Below are 19,940 nucleotides of genomic sequence, written 5' to 3'. Positions count from 1 at the left end.
GTCTGTACTTGGCTATCTCTCTCTCTCTTTAGAATGACGTGGAATGTAGAACTTTACAGCAGTTTTAGCAAACCTTTTGATTCCTGAACTTCTCTTGATCTAACCCACTCATTTGTCTTTCTGTCCATTCCACTGATTCTGAGCATCCTCCACCATACCCATATTTTAAAAGCTGTTCTCCTCCTCTCATCCTCCAACATTCACACCTGTACAGTGTAACACTCCACACTGATGACTGTACCAGGTGCTTTTTCAGCTTCATGCTGATATTTTTGGACTGCCAGACGTTACTTAAGTCAGCCTCTTGCCATAGCCAATCTAACCTGGATAGAGTAAATGCTGAGTAACTTTCCAATGGCTGAAGGATTGATTACCAGACAGGTTTAAGGTGAATTGGCAAAAGAACCTGATGTAAAATTAGGAAAATATTTTTTATGCAACGGGAGCTTAGAATTTGAATTGAATTTTTTGATAGTCTGGTGGAAATAAATTAACAGTTTTCAAAAGGATAATTGTATAAATATTTGAAAGTGAAAAAATTGCAAGGGTATGGAAAAAAGAGCCAGGGAGTGGAACTAACTGAATTGCTCTTCGAAAGACCCACCAAAGACTCGAAGGGCAGAATGGTTTCTTTCTGTGTTGTACTATTCTACTGTTCTATTTATCCAGTTTGTTTTTGAATGTGATTATGGAATCTGCTTCCATCAGCCTTTCAGGCAGTGCGCTCCAGACAGAACAATTTCTGAGCAAAGAAATGTTTCCTCATGTTGCTTTTGGCTGTTGTGTATCTGGACCCTCTGCAAATCTGGATCCTCTGCAAATCTGGATCCTCTGTAAATCTGGATCCACTGCAAATCTGGAAAATCTGTACATTTGGATCCTCTGCAAAGCTGAAAATTTTGCAAATCTGGATCCTCTGCAAAAATGGATCCTCTGTAAACCTGGATCCTCCGCAAATCTGCATCCTCTGTAAATCTGCATCCTCTGCAAACCTGAATCCTCTGCAAATATGAATGCTCTGTAAATCTGCATCCCCTAAATCTGCATCCTCCAAATCGGCATCCTCTAAATCTGCATCCTCTGCAAATCTGCATCCTCTAAATCTGCATCCTCTGCAAATCTGCATCCTCTAAATCTGCATCCTCTAAATCTGCACCCTCTGCAAATCTGCATCCTCTGCAAATATGGATCCTCTGTAAATCTTATGTTCCCTGGCCAGACCCAGAGTTCAGGTTAGGGACCAATAATGCTTTGTTTAAAGTGTATAAAGGTTGAGATTTTGGAATATGGCCACAAGATTTCACAGGCTTTGAACAAAAAAAAAGCAAACTTTACTATATAAGTTCAGAAAGATAAGCAATTTACGAAATGTATCTTGTACTCTACCATTCAGGATAAGTATGAGGTGCATGTGAATTAACAGGCGAACTATGGTTGAACACACCACGCTGCAGAGTAAATGACAGATGCAAACAAGACAGAGTCCATGAATTTCTCAAGAACCCACCCAGACGTTAGTAAATGCCAAGTCAAACAAACTCGTTGAAACTCTGTCTCACGATGGATTCCCAGCTTCACCTTTGAAGATTTTTCTTTGGAATTCTCTCCAAAAGTCACTCCCATTCAGATGGCTTTAACAATAGCCCACTTCACAGGACTTCAATCTCACTTCCCACGATTCCTTTTCCCTGGATTCTCAAGTACACTCAACACCAGCTTACAAGCACAATTTCAGATCTATGGCCGCACCAAGCAGAACACCTTTGCCCCAAAGACCCTCTTTATTTTAAGTCTGCTCCCCGGAGCTCTTTATTTAACTTAACGTAACTTGGCCTGTTTCTGTCCCTTTTTGTCTTTGTGACATGTTGGCTGGCAGACTGCCTCAAACCGACCGGCTGCCAACTGCTGTTTACTGACCCTTGAACTGAGCCAGGGACCTATCAAAACAAGGGTCCCACCCTTGTCACTAGGCAGGAACCAACGTAACAATCTTTGGAACATCCTCTATCTTAAATGTGACCATCTCCACAGACTGCAAATTTAGCACCCAGAGACACAAAGATCAATGGACTTCATGACATGGGTCCTCTGCAAACCTGGATCCTCTGCAAATCTGGACCCTCTGGATTATTAACCCTTCTGTCCCTGGAAATAATGTTCTTTATTTACTCTATTAAATCATTCATGATTTTGAACCTCTTTATCATCCCTAATACCATTCTAGTAAATCTCCTCTGCACCCTCTCCAAGGTCTTGACATCCTCCTTTAAAGTGTGGTGCCCACATTTGAACACAATACTCTAGCTGGGGGCTAACCAGTGTTTTATAAAGGTTTAGCATAACTTTGTTACTTTTGTAGTCTATTCTTCTATTAATAAAGCCATCCCATATGCTTTTTTAATAGCTTTTCCAACATATCCTGCCAGCTTCAATAATTTGTGTACATACACCCACAGGGATCTATGTTTCTGCATGCTCTTAGTTCATATTGCCTCTCCTCATTCTTCCAGGCAAAATGCATCACTTCACACTTCACTGTGTTAAATCTGATCTGCCATATTTCACCATTTCTATGTCCTCCTGCAGTCTGTTACTGTTCAACTCATTGTTTACTAGTATTCTGAGTTTTGTACCATCTGCAAACTTTGAAATTATACCTGTACACCTAAGTCCAAGTCATTAATAAAAACGCAATGATCAGTGACCCCTGGGGAACAGCACTGTTATTTCCTCCAGTCTGAGTTAGCAGAGTACAATGTGGGCAAATGCGAAATTGTCCATTTTGGCAGGAAGAATAAAAAAGAAGCATATTATCTAAATAGTGAGAGATTGCAGACCTCTGAGATTCAGAGGGATCTGAGTGTCCTAGTGCATGAATCACAAAAGGTTAGTATGCAGGTAGAGCAAGTAATTAGGAAAGTTAATAGAATGTTATCATTTATTGTGAGGGGAATTGAACACAAAGGTAGGGAGGTTATGCTTCAGTTATACAGGGCACTGGTGAGACCACATCTGGAGTTCTGTGTACAATATTACTCTCCATATTTAAGGAAGAACGTAAATGCATTAGAAGCAGTTCAGAGAAGACTTACTAAACTAATACCAGAAATGGGCAGGTTATTTTATGAGGAAATAGGCTAGACTTGTATCCACTGGAATTTAGAAGAGTAAGAAGCGTCTTGATCGAAGCCTTTAAGATCCTGAGGGGTCTTGACAAGGTGGATGTGGAGAGGATGTTTCCTCTTGTGGGAGAATCTAGAACCAGGGGTCACTGTTTAAAAATAAGGGGTCGCCCATTTAAAATAGAGATGAGGAGAAATTTTTTCTCTGAGGGTTTGTGATACTTTAGAACTCTCTTCCTCTAAAGGCAATGGAAACAGAGTCTTTGAAAGTTTGCAAGGCAGAGGTAGATAGATTCTTAATAAACAAGGGAATGAAGGGTTATCGGGGGTAGGCGGGAGGTTACAGCCAGATCAGCCATGATCTTATTGAATGGCGGAGCAGGCTCGAAGGGCCGAGTGGCCTACTCTTGCTCCTAGTTCATATGTTCATAAGAAAAACAACCATTCACCACTAATCACTGCTTTCTGTCTCTTGTCCAATTCTCTATCCATGCTGCCACCGTCCTTTTAATCCCTTGGGTTTAAATTTTATTATAAATTATATGATATTTTGTCAAACATGTTTTGAAAGTCCATATACACAACATCAACCCTTTCTGTTGCTTTATCAAAGAACCTAATCAAGCAGTCGCATCCTATGAATCTATCCTATCCGATGCACATTTATGTCCATCTCACAATTCCATGTTTGATTTCCTCGAAGCTGGTTTCTAACCCAGTCACAGTGCTGAAACAGCTCTTATCAAGGTCATGAATGATATCCTGTGACTGAACGTAGGAGCAAAGGGTTTAATAGGAGTAGGCCATTTGGCCTTTCGAGCCTGTTCTGCCATTCATTAAGATCATGGCTGATCTGGTTGTGGTCTCAACTCCACTTTCCTGTCTGCCCCCCTATAACCCTTGACTCTCTTGTCTATCAAAAAGCTGTCTAACTCTGCCTTGAATAAATTCAGTGACTCAGCTACCATTGTTTTCTGGGGAAGAGAATTCCACAGATTAATGACTCTCCGAGAGAAAACATTCTCCTCATCGCCATCTTAAAAGATAGACCTCTTATTCTTAAACCGTGTACCCTAGTTCTGGTCTCCCCACAAAGGGAAACATCCTCCCAGTATCTGCTCCATCAGGGTCTTATGTGTTTCATCACACATTCTTCTAATCTCCAATGGGTATAGGCATAACCTGTCGAAACTTTCTTCATAAGATAAGCCCCTCATCCCAGGAATGAGTTGAGTGAACTTTCTCTGAACTGCTTCCAATGCAATTATATCATTTTTCAAATAAGGAGACCAAAACTATACGCAGTATTCCAGATGTGGTCACACCAAGACCCAGTACAGCTGCAGTAAAACTTCCCTACTTTTATATTCAATAAACACCAACATTCCATTTGCCTTCCTAATTACTTGCTGTACCTACAACACTTGCTACAACACTGGCATCTACCCAACTATGTGAAGAATTGTGTACAGGTTTGTCCTGTACACAAAAAGCAGGACAAATCCAACCCGAACAATTATCTCAATCATCTACTCTCAATCATCAGCAAAGTGATGGAAGGGGTCATCAACAGTGCTATCAAGCGGTACTTGCTTAGCAATAACCTGCTCACTGATGCTCAGTTTGGGTTCCGCCAGGGCCATTCAGCTCCTGACCTCATTGCAGCCTTGGTTCAAACATGGAGCAAAGAGCTGAACTACGGAGGTGAGGTGAGACTGACCTTGACATCAAGGCAGCATTTGACTGAGTGTGGCATCAAGGAGCCCTAGCAAAGCTGGAGTCAATGGGAAAACTCTCCACTGGTTGGAGTCATACACCTAGCACAAAGGAAGATGGTTGTGGTTGTTGGAGGTCAATCATTTCAGTTACAGGACATCTTTGCAGGAGTTCCTCAGGGTTGTGTCCTCGGCCCAACCACCTTCAGCTGCTTCATCAATGACCTTCCTTCCATCATAAGGTCAGAAGTGGGGATGTTCACTGATGATTGCACACTGTTCAGCACCATTCACGACTCCTCAGATACTAAAGCAGTCCATGTCCAAATGCGGCAAGAACTGGACAATATTCAGGCTTGGGCTGACAAGTGGCATATAACATTCGCACCATACAAGTGCTAGGCAATGACCATCTCCAACAAGAGAGAATCTAACCATCGCTCCATGACATTTAATAGTATTACCATCATTGAATTCCCCACTATCAACATCTTGGGGGGTTACCATTGACCAGAAACTGAACTGGACTAGCCATGTAAATACTGTGGCTACAAGAGCAGGTCAGAGGGTAGGAATCCTGCAGTGAGTAACTCACCCCCTGACTCCCCAAAGCCTGTCCACCATCTACAGGGCACAAGTCTGGAGCATGATGGAATATTCTCCACTCTCCTGGATGAGTGCAGCTCCCACAATACTCAAGAAGCTTGACACCATCCAGGACAAAGCAGCCTCCTTGATTGGCACCACATCCACAAACATTCACTCTCTCCACCACCGACGAATAGTAGCAGCAGTGTGTACCATCTACAAGATGCACTGCAGGAATTCACCAAGATTCCTTAGACTGCAGATTCCAAGCCCATGACCACTACCATCTAGAAAGACAAGGGCAGCAGGTAGATGGGAACACCACCACCTGGAAGTTCCCTCCAAGTCACTCATCATCCTGACTTGGAAATATATTCACCATTCCTTCACTGTTGCTGGGTCAAAATCCTGGAACACCCTCCCTAACAGCACTATAGATGTACCTACACTACATGCACTGCAGCGGCTCAAGAAGGCAGCTCACCACTACCTTCTCAAGGGCAACTAGGGATGGGCAATAAATGCTGGCCCAGCCAGCAAAGGCCACATCCCATGAATGAATGAAAAAAACCTGCATACTAACCCTTTGTGATTCATATACCAGGTCACCCAGGTCCCTCTCTATTATTGAGTTCTTCAATCTCTCTCCAGTTAATTAGTTTATTGCTTTTCTATTCTTCTTGCCAAAATGGAGAAGTTCACATTTTCATACATTATACTCCTTCAGCCAAATTAAGTCCCACACATTTAACCTGTCTATATCCCTTTGCAGACCCTCTACCTTTCCTTGACAACTTACTTTCCTATCTATCTTGGTGTCATCAATAAATTTAGCTCCCATACGTTCAGTCCCTTCATTCAAGCCATTGATATAGATTGTCAATAATTGAGACCCCAGCAATGATCCCTGTGGCACTCCACTAGTTACAGCTTGCAAACCCGAAAAAGACCTATTTATCCCGACTCTCTGCTTCCTGTTAGCCAACCAGTCCTTTAACCATGCTAATATGTTATCCCCATATACCATGTGCTCTTATCTTGTGTTGTAACCTTTGATGTGGCACCTTATCAAATGCCTTTTGGAAATCCAAGTACACTACATCTATAAGTTCCCCTTTATCTACCTGTACTGATTTATCCCTCCTCACCCTTCTCAACCTATCTGTAGCTTCCAACATAGTTGACCACAGAGTTGTCCAATGCATCTCATCCATTGTCTAGCTGGATGGGATGCCCTTGCCTGGTTCTATTCTGATCCATTGATCTCTTCCCACTGCTATTTCATTACCTCGGACCTCCCAGTGATCCCTAGCTCCCTTCTATTTCTCATCTATACGCTGTCCCTCAACAACATCATCCAAAAATAGTGTCAGGTTGTAAATGGTTGATGACATTCAACTCAAATCACCATCCCTCCACTGTCTCTGATTTGTCACACTGTCCGATGTTCAGCATAGGATAAGCAGCAATTTCCTCCAACTAAATATACTTTATTCATAAAATATCTGAAAGAACATTGCAAAACATTTCTAAATCGCCATCACAAAAAGTGCAATCAGATTCAACTTTTACACATGGATCATGAGGTGCTTCAATACAATACAAAGCCATTATCTTCAGTCCCCACCACAAATTCTGTTCCCTAACCACAAACTCCATTCCTCGCCCTGGCAACTGCCTGAGGCTGAACCAAATGGCCCACAACCTAAGCATTGTTGTTGATCATGAGGGAAGCTTCCAAAACATCAACAAGATTGCTTATTCCTATCTCTGCAACATCAACTGACTCCAACCCTGCCTCAGCTCACCTGCTGATGAAACCCTCGTCCATGCCTTTGTTGCATCTAATCTTGACTACTCTATCACTTTCCTGGCTGCCCAACCATCTTCCACCCAAATTAAACTTCTGTTTATCCAAAACTCTGCTGCCCTTCTCTGAACTTGCACCTAGTCCATCACCCTTGTGATCACTGACCTACTATGACTCCTGACCTGGCAGCGACTCGATTTGAAAATTGTCAGATGAAAAACAGAAAGTGCTGGAAATGCTCAGCAGGTCTGGCAGCATCTGTGAGGAGAGAAACAGAAGGTGGAATTTTCTGTGCCTGCTGGCGTAGGGCATCATGGCAGGCGTGAGTGTACAATATATCAGGAATGCCAAAAATTTGTTTCACGCTGCTGTGAAATCTGTTTGGAATCGTCCACTCCCCCAGTCAATGATGGGCCGCGTTTCCCACCTCCGCACATTGGGAACTTCATTGTAATACATCAGCATTTCATTATAAGCCCAGCTCACCAGAATCATTCCCCATGCTGGATCATCTGGGCACGTCGGCATGATTGCACGTCAACATGTTTCACAACTGAACATAAGTGACGTGCATCTTGGCGAGATGCACTTCGCTCGGGACTTTAAGGCCTCCCTTGCTTGGGGCAGCACTCGTGGTCATCAGCAGCAGGCTTTGCAGGCGGCACCACATCACTTTTAGGGAGGCTCATGACCAGGTCTCTACTTATGAGACCAACCATAGGCGGGGGTGGCTTTTCAATGGCTGCAGGGCTAGGGCTTGCTTGGGAAAGGGGGAGAAGTGGCCTCAGGCAAGGGAAGAGGCTGCAGGGTGAGGGCTGTATTGGGGGTTATTTCAGGGTGTGTGTGGGGGCGCATGTTGATCTCAGGAGGGTGAGGACTGAGGAGGCAGCTCCAGAGGAAATGAGGCCAGATGGAGATGTGAGGGTGTGTGTGTGAGAGAGTGACTGGCGATGTCCCTTGAGTTGGCAGTGAGTGAGATGCCAGTGAATGTGTGATGGGCTTGTGAGTGAGTTTAGAGTGATGAGATGGTTGCCTTACCCTGGCAGCATGGATGAGATCATTCATCCTCTTAGTGCACTGGATGGCGAACCTCTTCTGTGCAGCGTTGGCACTGATCACCGAATTGGCACGAAAACTCGCTATTGCGGCCAACGTCCTTTTTCCCACTTGCTACCGCACTTAGTGCAAATCTGGGACGATTCACCCAGAGTTAATGTTTTAAGTCTATGACCCTTCATCAGAACAGTTCTGTTAATTTTCAGTTTATTTTTTTTGAAAAATATACTTTATTCATAAAGTATCTGAAAGAACATTACAAAACATTTCTAAATTGACATCACAAAAAGTACAATCAGATTCAACATTTACACATGGATCACGAGGTGCTTCAATACAATCAATGAGTATTACAATCATTTCAATATGGACATTACAGTCAGTCAAACAGTGCAATAGTATTGGAGTTATCAACATACATCATGTTGCACTCTGAGGTGCTTCAATACAATTATAATGCATACATTCATTGTCATTTTCTGTTTTCATTTCGGATTTGTAGTATTTTGCTCTTTAAATCACTACATGGCCTTGACCCTTCCTATTTCTATAACCTCCTCTAGCTCGACCTATCTCTGAGGACAAGGGCTCCTTGGACTAAGAAGCTGTCCAAAGGGAGCTGGAAGAGGAAGCAGGGAAGTGTCATTTGGTAGTTGTGGGGATTTATTGTATAAGGGGATAGATAGCATCCTTTGTAAGCAAATTGGCTTGGGAATAAACAAATCGCAGAGGAGATCATGTGGCTGAAGGAATGGTGTGGGAAAGAGGGATTGAATTTTATGTCCCCCAGCGTGCCCCCAGTTTCATTTTATTCTTCGCCTCATCCGTCGCCTCAACAAGAAACTTTTTCTCTTTCTCTCAAGTGCTAAGGAACGCAAGCTCCAACAACTTATCGACACCAACACCCATCTGGGACCCTCCACCCCTGCTTGTCCCTCCGTCCCCACCCCATCTTCCAATCCTAGCCCCAGCCGCGTATTCACTATACCCCCTGACCTTCCCCTCTCCGACGCTGAACGTTCAGTGCTCAGCAAAGGACTTAGCTTCATACCCTTACGCCCCCATCTCAATGAATTTCGGGCTCGGCATGATGCTGAACTCTTCTTCCGCCGTCTTCGTCTCTGTGCTCACTTCTTTGGGCAGGAGTCCTCTCCCCGTTCAACGGATCCTTTTACCCACCTCCAATATTCTCCCTCCACCTGGACCCCTCCCTCTGGATTTTTACCTTTTCTTGATCTTTTCATTGAGAACTGCCGGCGTGACATTAGCCGTCTCAATTTCTCTGCTCCTCTCACCCATTCTAATCTGTCTCTCTCTGAACTTACTGCACTCCGTTCTCTCAGGTCCAACCCCAACATTGTCATCAAACCCGCTGACAAGGGTGGTACTGTTGTTGTCTGGCGCACTGACCTCTACCTCGCGGAGGCTGAGCGTCAACTCGCAGACGTTTCCTCCTACCTCTCCCTGGACCATGACCCCACCACAGAACATCAAGCCATTGTTTCCAGGACTGTCACTGACCTCATCTCCTCTGGAGATCTTCCTCCCACAGCTTCCAACTTGATAGTCGCCCAACCTCGGACGGCCTGCTTCCACCTCCTACCCAAAATCCACAAACAGAACTGTCCTGGCAGACCGATCATGTCAGCCTGTTCCTGCCCCACGGAACTCATTTCTCGTTATCTTGACTCCCTTCTCTCTCCCCTTGTCCAGTCCCTTCCCACCTACATCCGTGATTCCTCTGACACCTTACGTCACATCAACAATTTCCAGTTCCCTGGCCCCAACCGCTTCCTCTTCACCATGGATTTCCAATCCCTCTACACCTCCATCCCCCACCAGGATGGTCTGAGGGCCCTTAGCTTCTTCCTTGAACAGAGGCCCGAACAATCCCCATCCATCACTACTCTCCTCCGTCTGGCTGAACTTGTTCTCACACTGAACAATTTCTCCTTTAACTCCTCTCACTTCCTCCAAATAAAAGGTGTGGCTATGGGTACCCGCATGGGCCCCAGCTATGCCTGTCTCTTTATGGGGTATGTGGAACATTCCTTGTTCCAGTCCTACTCCGGCCCCCTCCCACAACTCTTTCTCTGGTACATCGATGATTACTTCAGTGCTGCTTCATGCTCTCGTCGGGACCTGGAAAAATGTATTAATTTTGCTTCCAATCTCCACCCCTCCATCATTTTCACATGGTCCATCTCTGACACTTCTCTTCCCTTCCTTGACCTCTCTGTCTCAATTTCTGATGATAGACTGTCCACCAATATCCATTACAAGCCTACCGACTCCCACAGCTACCTCGACTACAGCTCCTCACACCCCGCTTCCTGTAAGGACGCCATCCCATTCTCTCAGTTCTTTCGCCTCCGTCGCATCTGTTCTGATGACGCTACCTTCAAAAACAGTTCCTCTGACATGTCCTCCTTCTTCCTTAACCGAGGTTTTCCACCCACAGTCGTTGACAGGGCCCTCAACCGTGTCCGGCCCATATCCCGCGCATCCGCCCTCACGCCTTCTTCTCCTTCCCAGAAACATGATAGGGTCCCCCTTGTCCTCACTTATCACCCCACCAGCCTCCGCATTCAAAGGATCATCCTCCGCCATTTCCGCCAACTCCAGCATGGTGCCACCACCAAACACATCTTCCCTTCACCCCCCCTGGCGGCATTCCGTAGGGATCATTCCCTCCGGGACACCCTGGTCCACTCCTCCATCACCCCCTACTCCTCAACCCCCACCTATGGCACCTCCCCATGCCCATGCAGAAGATGCAACACCTGCCCCTTCACTTCCTCTCTCCTCACCGTCCAAGGGCCCAAACACTCCTTTCAAGTGAAGCAGCATTTCACTTGCATTTCCCCTAACTTAGTCTACTGCATTTGTTGCTCCCAATGCGGTCTCCTCTACATTGGAGAGACCAAACGCAAACTTGGCGACCGCTTTGCAGAACACCTGCGGTCTGTCCACAAGAAAGACCCAAACCTCCCTGTCGCTTGCCATTTTAACGCTCCATCCTGCTCTCTTGCCCACATGTCTGTCCTTGGCTTGCTGCATTGTTCCAGTGAAGCCCAACGCAAACTGGAGGAACAGCACCTCATCTTCCGACTAGGCACTTTACAGCCTTCCAGGCTGAATATTGAATTCAACAACTTTAGATCTTAAACTCCCCCTCCCCCCATCCCCACCCCGTTTCTTCCCCCTCCCCCTTTTTTTTCAATAATTTATATAGATTCTTCTTTTCCCACCTATTTCCATTATTTTTAAATCTAAAACTAAAACTTTGTTAGTCTTTCCACCCCACCCCCACTAGAGCTGTACCTTGAGTATCCTGCCTTCCATTCTTAATTAGCACTTTTCTTAGATAATATCACCACCTTCAACACCTCTTTGATCCTTTTGTCTGTGACATCTTTTGATTATCTTCTCCTATCACTGCTTGCTTACCCCACAACCACCCCACCCTCAACTTCTCTCTCCCCCCGACCCCCACCTTAGACCAGCTTATAATTTACCTCTCTCCTAACTATACTTCAGTTCTGCCGAAGGGTCGTGAGGACTCGAAACATCAACTGATTTCTTCTCCACCGATGCTGCCAGACCTGCTGAGTTTTTCCAGGTAATTCTGTTTTTGTTTTGAATTTCATGGGCCTGGCACAAGTATTGGGAAGGAACTGTGTACCATTGGGGAGCACTCCACCTGAACAAGGCTGGGTCCAGTGTTCTAGCAGAAAGGGTAAATGGGCGGTCATAAGGATTTTAAGCTAATAAAAATGGCAGGTGGAGAGATTGTATAGATAATGTTGTGAAAACAAATGCAAGGAAAGAGAGTGGAGTAACAGACAGAAATTTTGCCTTTGGCAAAACAGGTGAAGGGAAAATGAGAAAACATAAAATGATCAACTCAAGAGAGAAAAATAGGAAATGTGTGAGTAAAGCATTACAGCAGAAGGACAGGTATATGATACCTTAATACAAACTCATGGGCCAGGATTTTATGACCCTGCTGCAGCGTGTCTCCCCCCGGCAGATGCAGTGAGCCATTTAAATCTGCATTCAGTTTGGCGGGACCGTAATATCCCACCGGGCGGGAGGGGCTGTAAAATCCTGGCCATGGAATATAAGAAATAAACTAGATGAGTTTCAGGGTGCACATTCAACTTGAAGGGTCTGACATAGTAATCATTCCTGACAAACACAGCCACAAGATGATAAAAACAAAAAGCTAAAAGCTACTGCGGATGCTGGAAATCCAAAACAAAAACAGAATTACCTGGAAAAACTCAGCAGGTCTGGCAGCATCGGTGGAGAAGAAATCAGTTAACGTTTCGAGTCTTCACGACCCTTCGGCAGAACTGAAGCATAGTTAGGAGAGGGGTGAAATATAAGCTGGTTTAAGGTGGGGGGGCGGGGGGGGGGAAGAGAGAAGTTGAGGGTGTGGTGATTGTAGAGATAAGCAAGCGGTGATAGGAGCAGATAATCAAAAGATGTCACAGACAAAAGGATCAAAGAGGTGTTGAAGGTGGTGATATTTGTCTAAGAAAAGTGCTAATTAAGAATGGAAGACAGGACACTCAAAGTACAGCTCTAGTGGGGGTAGGGTGGAAAGACTAACAAAGTTTTAGTTTTAGATTTAAAAATAATGGAAATAGGTGGGGAAAGAAGAATCTATATAAATTATTGATAAAAAAAGGGGGGGAGAAACGGGGTGGGGATTGGGGGGAGGGGGAGTTTAAGATCTAAAGTTGTTGAATTCAATATTCAGCCCGGAAGGCTGTAAAGTGCCTAGTCGGAAGATGAGGTGCTGGTCAGGACTGGGAACTAAATATAACAGGTCAAAAGGTCGACAGGAAAGACGGGGGAAATGTAAAGGGGGAGGAGTAGCCTGAGTGATTAAGAATGAAATCACTGATAAGAGAGGGTGTAATGAGAGATACGCAGGCAGCGGAAACTTTATGGGTAAAATTAAGAAACAGAAACGGATTAAGGATTGTAGTGGGAGTTGTGTATTGGTCTCTGGTAGCAACTGTGAAGTGTCAGTGCCACAATAACTTCTCTATAGTTCTTTATTCTAACCAAATAGACTCTGTCTTTGATCTTCAGGTACAGTATCCCTCTCCAGTGCTTTTATAGTTTTTTTGACCTGTTACTGACACTAACCTGCTTCTTTTTTGTCTTTCCCTATCTTTCATGAATATCTTATAGTCAAGAATATTAAGTTTTCAACCCTCCTCTTCATTGAACCAGATCTCTGTTATTGCCATGTACCTGCAGCTCAGTAACCTTGGCCGGAATTTTACGGCCCCATCGCCACAGGGATGGGGCCATAAAATGCGGTGAACCATTCTAAACTCTATTGACTTCAGCGGGAACGTAAAATCCCACTGCCATAAAATTACGTCCCTTGTCCATGAATGAACTCCAAACATATTTTAGAACTAATTTTCATTTGACCCCGTCTGATCCCTCCTATTTGTTTGTAGCTCTTGTACTGTTTGCCTTTTGCTGTGCAACTTGCTTCTTCTCACTAATGTTTCATCCTGGTGCCCCTCTCCTTTCCAAATTAGTTTAAACTTTCCCTCCACAGAACTAGTTAACCTTCCCTTGAGGACATTGGTCCCAGCTCAGTTGAGGTGCAACCTCTCCATCTTGTATAGGTGCCTCCTGCCCAGAACTGCTTCCGATACCCCATGAATATGATTCCATGATCCTATAGGGAGATTCAGGGAAGATTTGATAGAGTCATACAAGATTATGATAGGTTTAGATAAAGTAGATAAAGAAAAATTGTTTCCATTAGCTGATTGCTCAAGGGCTAAGTGACACAGCTTTAAGGTTTAGGACAAGAGATGCTGGGGATGCGATGAAGAACGTTTTTATGAAGCGAGTATTAATGACCTGGAAATCATTGCCCATGAGAGTGGTGGACATGGAGACGATCAAAGATTCCAAAAGAAAATTGGGTGGGTACTTGATGGAAATAAACTCTCAGGGCTACTGGGATAGAGTGAGGGAATTGGGCTGACTGGATTCTTCTACAGAGAGCCAGCATGGACTCGATGGGCCAGTTTCTCCTTCTGTGCCATAATGACCTCAATGACTCTATGGCCTGGGTTTTCACCGAGCCGGGTTGATTTGACAGCCCTTTAAAAATGGTGGGTGTGTCCTGATTCTGGGATTCCTGACCCCATTCCCAGGCTGTGCACTTTTTGGGAGTGCTTTTAAAGGATGTGGACTGCTTCCTGTTAGAGGCCCTCATCTGGCACCATTGCGGAGGTCGGCTTGTCCTAGTCCTCCGCAACTTTCATGGAGACGGGCCAGGTTTTTAAGGAGCTGTGATTCACGGCCCCTTAGAGGATATGTTCACAAGGTCCTCTCATGCCCCCTATGCCAAATTATGCCCCCACTCACCCACTCCATCAGGCCTGTCATGACTACACTGTCGAGCTCTGCCCTTCCACCTATACTCTATGCCCCCTCATGCCCTCTATGACCCCTCTGTCCATCTACCCACCCCTTCAGGACCCTCATGCCTCCTATGCCAAGCTCTGCTCTTCCATCCACCCCATCAGTCCCTCATGCTGCCTATGCCAAACACTGGCACTTCCATGCCCACGCACTGTGCACTTTCTACAACCAATGAACACCACAGCGTAAAGTTGCATGTGTGAAGAAAAGCTTTGAAAAATGTAATCCTTTGATTACCTTTCCCTATACTTGGGGGAAAAAAAACCTGGACAACCTACAAAAGTGTCAATCATCCAGGCCCTTTGAAGTTACAAAAATCACAAACACTTGAATTATGTACATAAACATTGCAAAATTGACAGTGGAGATCAGAGACACTGAGCTGTCAATCAAACAATGTTTCCTCTGGGACATAGGTGTTCTGTTATTTTAATAGATGCCTGATCTCTCAGCCAAGCTCATTATGCCTGCAGGACCTCAGTTCACTCTTCTCCCACATCATGGACTATGATTTCTTGCCTTTGTCCTTTAGCTACCCTCCCAAAATGTTCTGCACTTTCTCAATGATGGTCTTTACCCTAGTGTCTGAGAGATAACATATCAGAGGGCACCTTGCCAGTGGCTGCAGAAAGGCCTGACTAATCAATTAAGCTGTCCAAACATTTTGCTTAAAAAGTCCCTTTAGATCGATTTATAGACTCTGATTATTTATGTACTTACTTTTCCAATTGACTTAATTTACCCAATGTATAGGTAACTCAAGTTAGCAGATTATTCAAGCTCTAAGCACACACACATACCTCCAATCACAATATTAATTCCAATCTCAACATGAACTCCAATCTCAAAACTAACTCCAACCTCAAACTTAACTCCAATCTCAATTTTGACTCCAATCTCAACATTAACTCCAAACTCAACATTAACTCCAAACCCAACATTAACTCTAACCCCAACATTAACTCCAATTCCAACATTAAACACAAGCCCATTTACTCCAAATTCAACATTAACCCCAAACTCAAACTTTAACCCAAACTCAACATTAACTCCAATCTCAACTTTAACTCTAATCTCAATAATAAATCCAATCTCAGCAATAAATCCAATCTCAAAAGTAACTCCAATATCAACATTAACTCGAACCATAACATTAACTCCTACAGCAACATTAACTCCAACCCCAACATTAACTCTAATCCCAATATTAACCTCAATCTCAACATAAAATCCAATATCACCATTAACTTGAACCCCAACATTAACTCCAGCCCCAACATTAACTCCCATCCCAATATTAACTCCAACCTCAACATTAACTCTAACTCCAACATTAACTCCAATCTCCACATTAACTCCAATCTCAAAATTTACTCCAAACCCTAGATTAAAACCAAATCCAACATTTACTCCAACCTCAACATTAAATCCAATCTCAACATTAACTCAAACCCCAAAATTAACTCCAATCTCAACATTAGCTCCAATCTCACAATTAACTCATCTCAACATTAACTCCAACCTCACCATTAAATCCAACCTCAATATTAACTCCACTCTCAACAGTAACTCCAATCTCAAAATTAACTCCAACCCCAAAATTAACTCCAATCTCAATTTTAAATCCAATCTCAATATTAACTCCAATCTCAACATTAACTCCAACCCCAACATGAACTCCAACCCCAACATTAACCTCAACCCCAACATTAACCTCAACCCCAACATTAACTCCATCCTGAACAATATCTCCAAGCTCAGCATGAACTCCAACCTCAACATGAACTCCAACCTCAAAATGAACGCCAATATCAACATTAACTCCAATCTTAACGTTAATTCCAACCCTAACGTGAACTTGCACCTCAACGTGAACTCTAACCTCAACATGAACTCCAACCTCAACATTAACTCCCATCACAACATTAGCTCCAACCCCAACATTATTTTTTTTAACTTCATTCACTTCAATCTCAACCTTAACTCCAATCTCAATATTAACTCCAATCCCAACATTAGCTCCAACCCTAACATGAACTCACACCTCAACATGAACTCGCACCTCAACATGAACTCCAATCTTAACATTAACTCCAATCTCAACATTAACTCCCAACACAACATTAATTCCAACCGCAATTTTAACTTCAACCTCAACATTAACTCCAATTTCAACATTAACTCCAATCTCAACACTAACTCGAATCTCAGCATTAACTCCAATATCAACATGGAGTAAGAGGCGCACGGTCAGAGAGGGGAGACGTCGGCCTGAGTGAGACAGAGACCGAGTGAGTATAGTTGGGAATTTTGTCCCAAGTTGGAATTCAGTGCAAAGGGGGAAAGAGATGCTTTAGGTAAGGTTTTCTCCAAGATGTAAAGTGTGCTGAATGGGGAGTTCAGTGAAGGGCAGGGAGGAGTTGGTTTTTTCTTTTATTGTTTTTCAGCCTCCAGTATTTGATTTCCACTTTCGAGCAGCAGAAGGAGCAGGTAAACCAGTGTTACGACCCACCCCCAGGTGAGGTTCCCCCAACTTGTTGATCCAGATGAGACCCCTCAATTTGTCACCATCTGGCTGGGACACCCCCAAATTGTTATGTCCTGGGTGAAGAGGGATAAACTGGCTCCCTGTCTTTATTCAGCACTCCCGACCCACTGTTGGTTGCAACAAGATTTGTTTCGCGGATACCTTTCTCCCAGACCCAATCGTTCTGGTTTTGAAGGAGCCAATTTCATCAAACTTTCTTGAGTTAAAGGTAAGAGTAAGTTTATTAACTACTAAAGGCAAGAAAGGATAAAACACATGCATATACAGTCATATAGGTTAAAGTAAGAATTTAACTTGAAGTTAGTGAATATATATTTTTTATATATATATATATTTATTTTAAAAAAGATGTATGGAACAGTCCTTGACTTGTGGGGAGTAGGTGATTGAGTGTTGCGGCCATTGCGATTGGAGGTTCCAGTAGACATATAGTTGGATTCGAGGTTCCAGTAGAGTTGACTCCGGTAGATGAATAGATGGTTTCAAGGTTCCAGTCATGGTGAATTCGGTAGAGAGGGAGAGATATCGGGACACCTGCAAAATGACAATTTGCGGATGCTCATTTCCCATTATGTCCCATTGTCTCTATTGGAGGGGGCAATTAGTTTCTGGATGTCTTTAGAAGTACCTTGCCTGGCAACAGGGTGGGGTTCCATTATCTCTTAGGGAGTCACCCTGCAGCATTCCAGCCAGCGGCTTGTGTGCATTTTTAAAAACTCAGGACTTATTTTTAAAGTCCAATGTTTCTGGACTTAATTCAGTGTTTTTCCTTCATTATCGTGACACTTACCCTCCTCTCCGGAATGAAATGAGATTTATTCTCATTTCATTACAAAAAAGAGAAAAATTTATACACAACAAAACACTGTCATGCGTACATTCATTCTTTCAGCAATGGTCAATTTATCTTTTCTGGTTCTAACTGGGCTCCTTGAAGTTATGCACAGGGTGTCCACACTCACATTTAATTCCCCAGGATTGTGGGTGATTTTTAAGTGGTATGGCTAGAGGAACAAGCTCCAATGGAATAACCTGGCATTCTGGGTCTTAATCTTTTCCACAAAAGTTAAAGGATTCTCATCGGTATAGTCTGTGGTCTCTCTGTACCCATTTTGGACATATATCTCAAAGTGCCTGAGGGTCAGTGATAAACCGAGGCTCTCCTTCTCTACTGTGGAGTACTGTTTCTGATGCTTGTTGAGCTTTTTAGAGAAGTACTCATCGGTCTCTCTAATCCAGATTCATCCTCCTATAGGAGAACACCCCTACCCCGATGTCACCCACATAGATGCCTATTTTAAATGCCTGATTAAAGTCCGGGGCTGCAAGCACAAGCTTGCCTATTAAATGGCCTTCAGCTTTTTGAAAGCTGCCTGGCATTTCTCAGTCCGTACTACCTTTGCTTTTTTCTGCAGTAGGTCTGTCAGTGGGGAGGCCACTGTGCTAAAGTTTGGGACAAACTTGCAGTAGAACCACATATCCCCAAGAACCTCATGATTTTCCGTTTTGTGGTGGGACTGGGGAACTGGGTCATGGCTTATACCTTGGCAGCCCTGGGCAGTACCTGTCCTTGACCGACTACGTGTCTTAGATAGGTCACCTGAACCTTAGTGAACTCGTTCTTTGTGAGATTGACCACTAGGTCAGCTGACTGTACTCTCTGGAAGAGGGCTTCCAGTTGCTCTGCGTGGTTTTCCCAGGTATCGCTGTACAGTAGGAAGTCACCCAGGTACCCATGATGCAATTGGACAAGCCCGTCACTACCTGGTTCATCAGTCTTTGAAAGGTGGTGGAGGCATTTTGGAGACCGAAGGGCATAGCCCGACACTGGTATAACCCGTCTGGAGTTACGAAGGTGGAGATTTCCTTCACGCAGGCCATCAAGCAAACCTGCCACTATCCCTTGAGGAAATCTAGCATCATGATATAGGCTCCTTTACCTACCCTACCTATGCTGTCTTCCAGCCAGGGTATCGGGTAGGAGTCTGCTCTGGTCACTGCATTAACTCTTCGGTAGTCAATGCAGAACATTGTGGAGCTGTCCGGCTTGGGCACGAGCACAACTGGGGAGCTCAAGCTACTGTTGCTAGGCTCTATTAGTTGGTGCTCCAGCATGTAGTTAATCTCCTCTCGGACCTGGGCCTGCTTCTCTGGGTCTAGACGATGGGGATGTTGCCTTATGGCAGGGGCCTCTCCCACATCCACATCATGTAAACCTAGTGTGGTGGGGCCAGGCTTGTCTCTGCACAAGCCTTTAAATGCAGTGAGCAGCCTCATCAGATCTGCTCACTATTCTGCACTTAGGTGGGTGAATAAGGAGCCTAAGTTCACTAGTATCTCTGTGTTGGATAGCTGGATAGTAGGGGATTCAATGTGGGCCTCACCCACGTCTCCCTCCAATTCATCCCCACTGCTACCCTCCTCATAGAGTCATAGAATGGATAGCGGGACTGACATATGAGGACAGATTGAGTCGGTTAGGATTATATTCGCTGGAGTTCAGAAGAATGAGGGAGGATATCATAGAAGCCTATAAAATTCTAACAGGACTAAACAGGGTAGATGCAGGAAGGATGTTCCCGATGGCAGGGAGTCCAGAACCAGGGGTCACAGTTTGAGGATATGGGGTA

General features: G+C 44.2%; 1 protein-coding gene across 6 annotated transcripts in view; it reads left to right on the top strand.

Annotated features, from left to right (window-relative positions):
* Positions 1 to 19,940, top strand: part of nr1h3 (nuclear receptor subfamily 1, group H, member 3) — a 521,793-nt gene that overhangs the window by 18,489 nt on the left and 483,364 nt on the right. The window contains exon 2 of one of the 6 annotated variants that reach the window (XM_078548805.1): positions 17,238 to 17,518. The exons of the other annotated variants lie outside the window; for them this stretch is intronic. The gene's annotated coding sequence lies outside the window, so the exon portion shown is untranslated. The remainder of the gene's footprint in view (positions 1 to 17,237; positions 17,519 to 19,940) is intronic. 6 annotated transcript variants of the gene reach the window in all.

This window comes from Cetorhinus maximus, chromosome 9, assembly GCF_964194155.1.
Source record: "Cetorhinus maximus chromosome 9, sCetMax3.hap1.1, whole genome shotgun sequence".
Lineage (NCBI taxonomy): Eukaryota > Metazoa > Chordata > Chondrichthyes > Lamniformes > Cetorhinidae > Cetorhinus > Cetorhinus maximus.
Note: the sequence above shows the minus strand (reverse complement) of the source record. Positions and strands in the feature narration are given on the sequence as shown.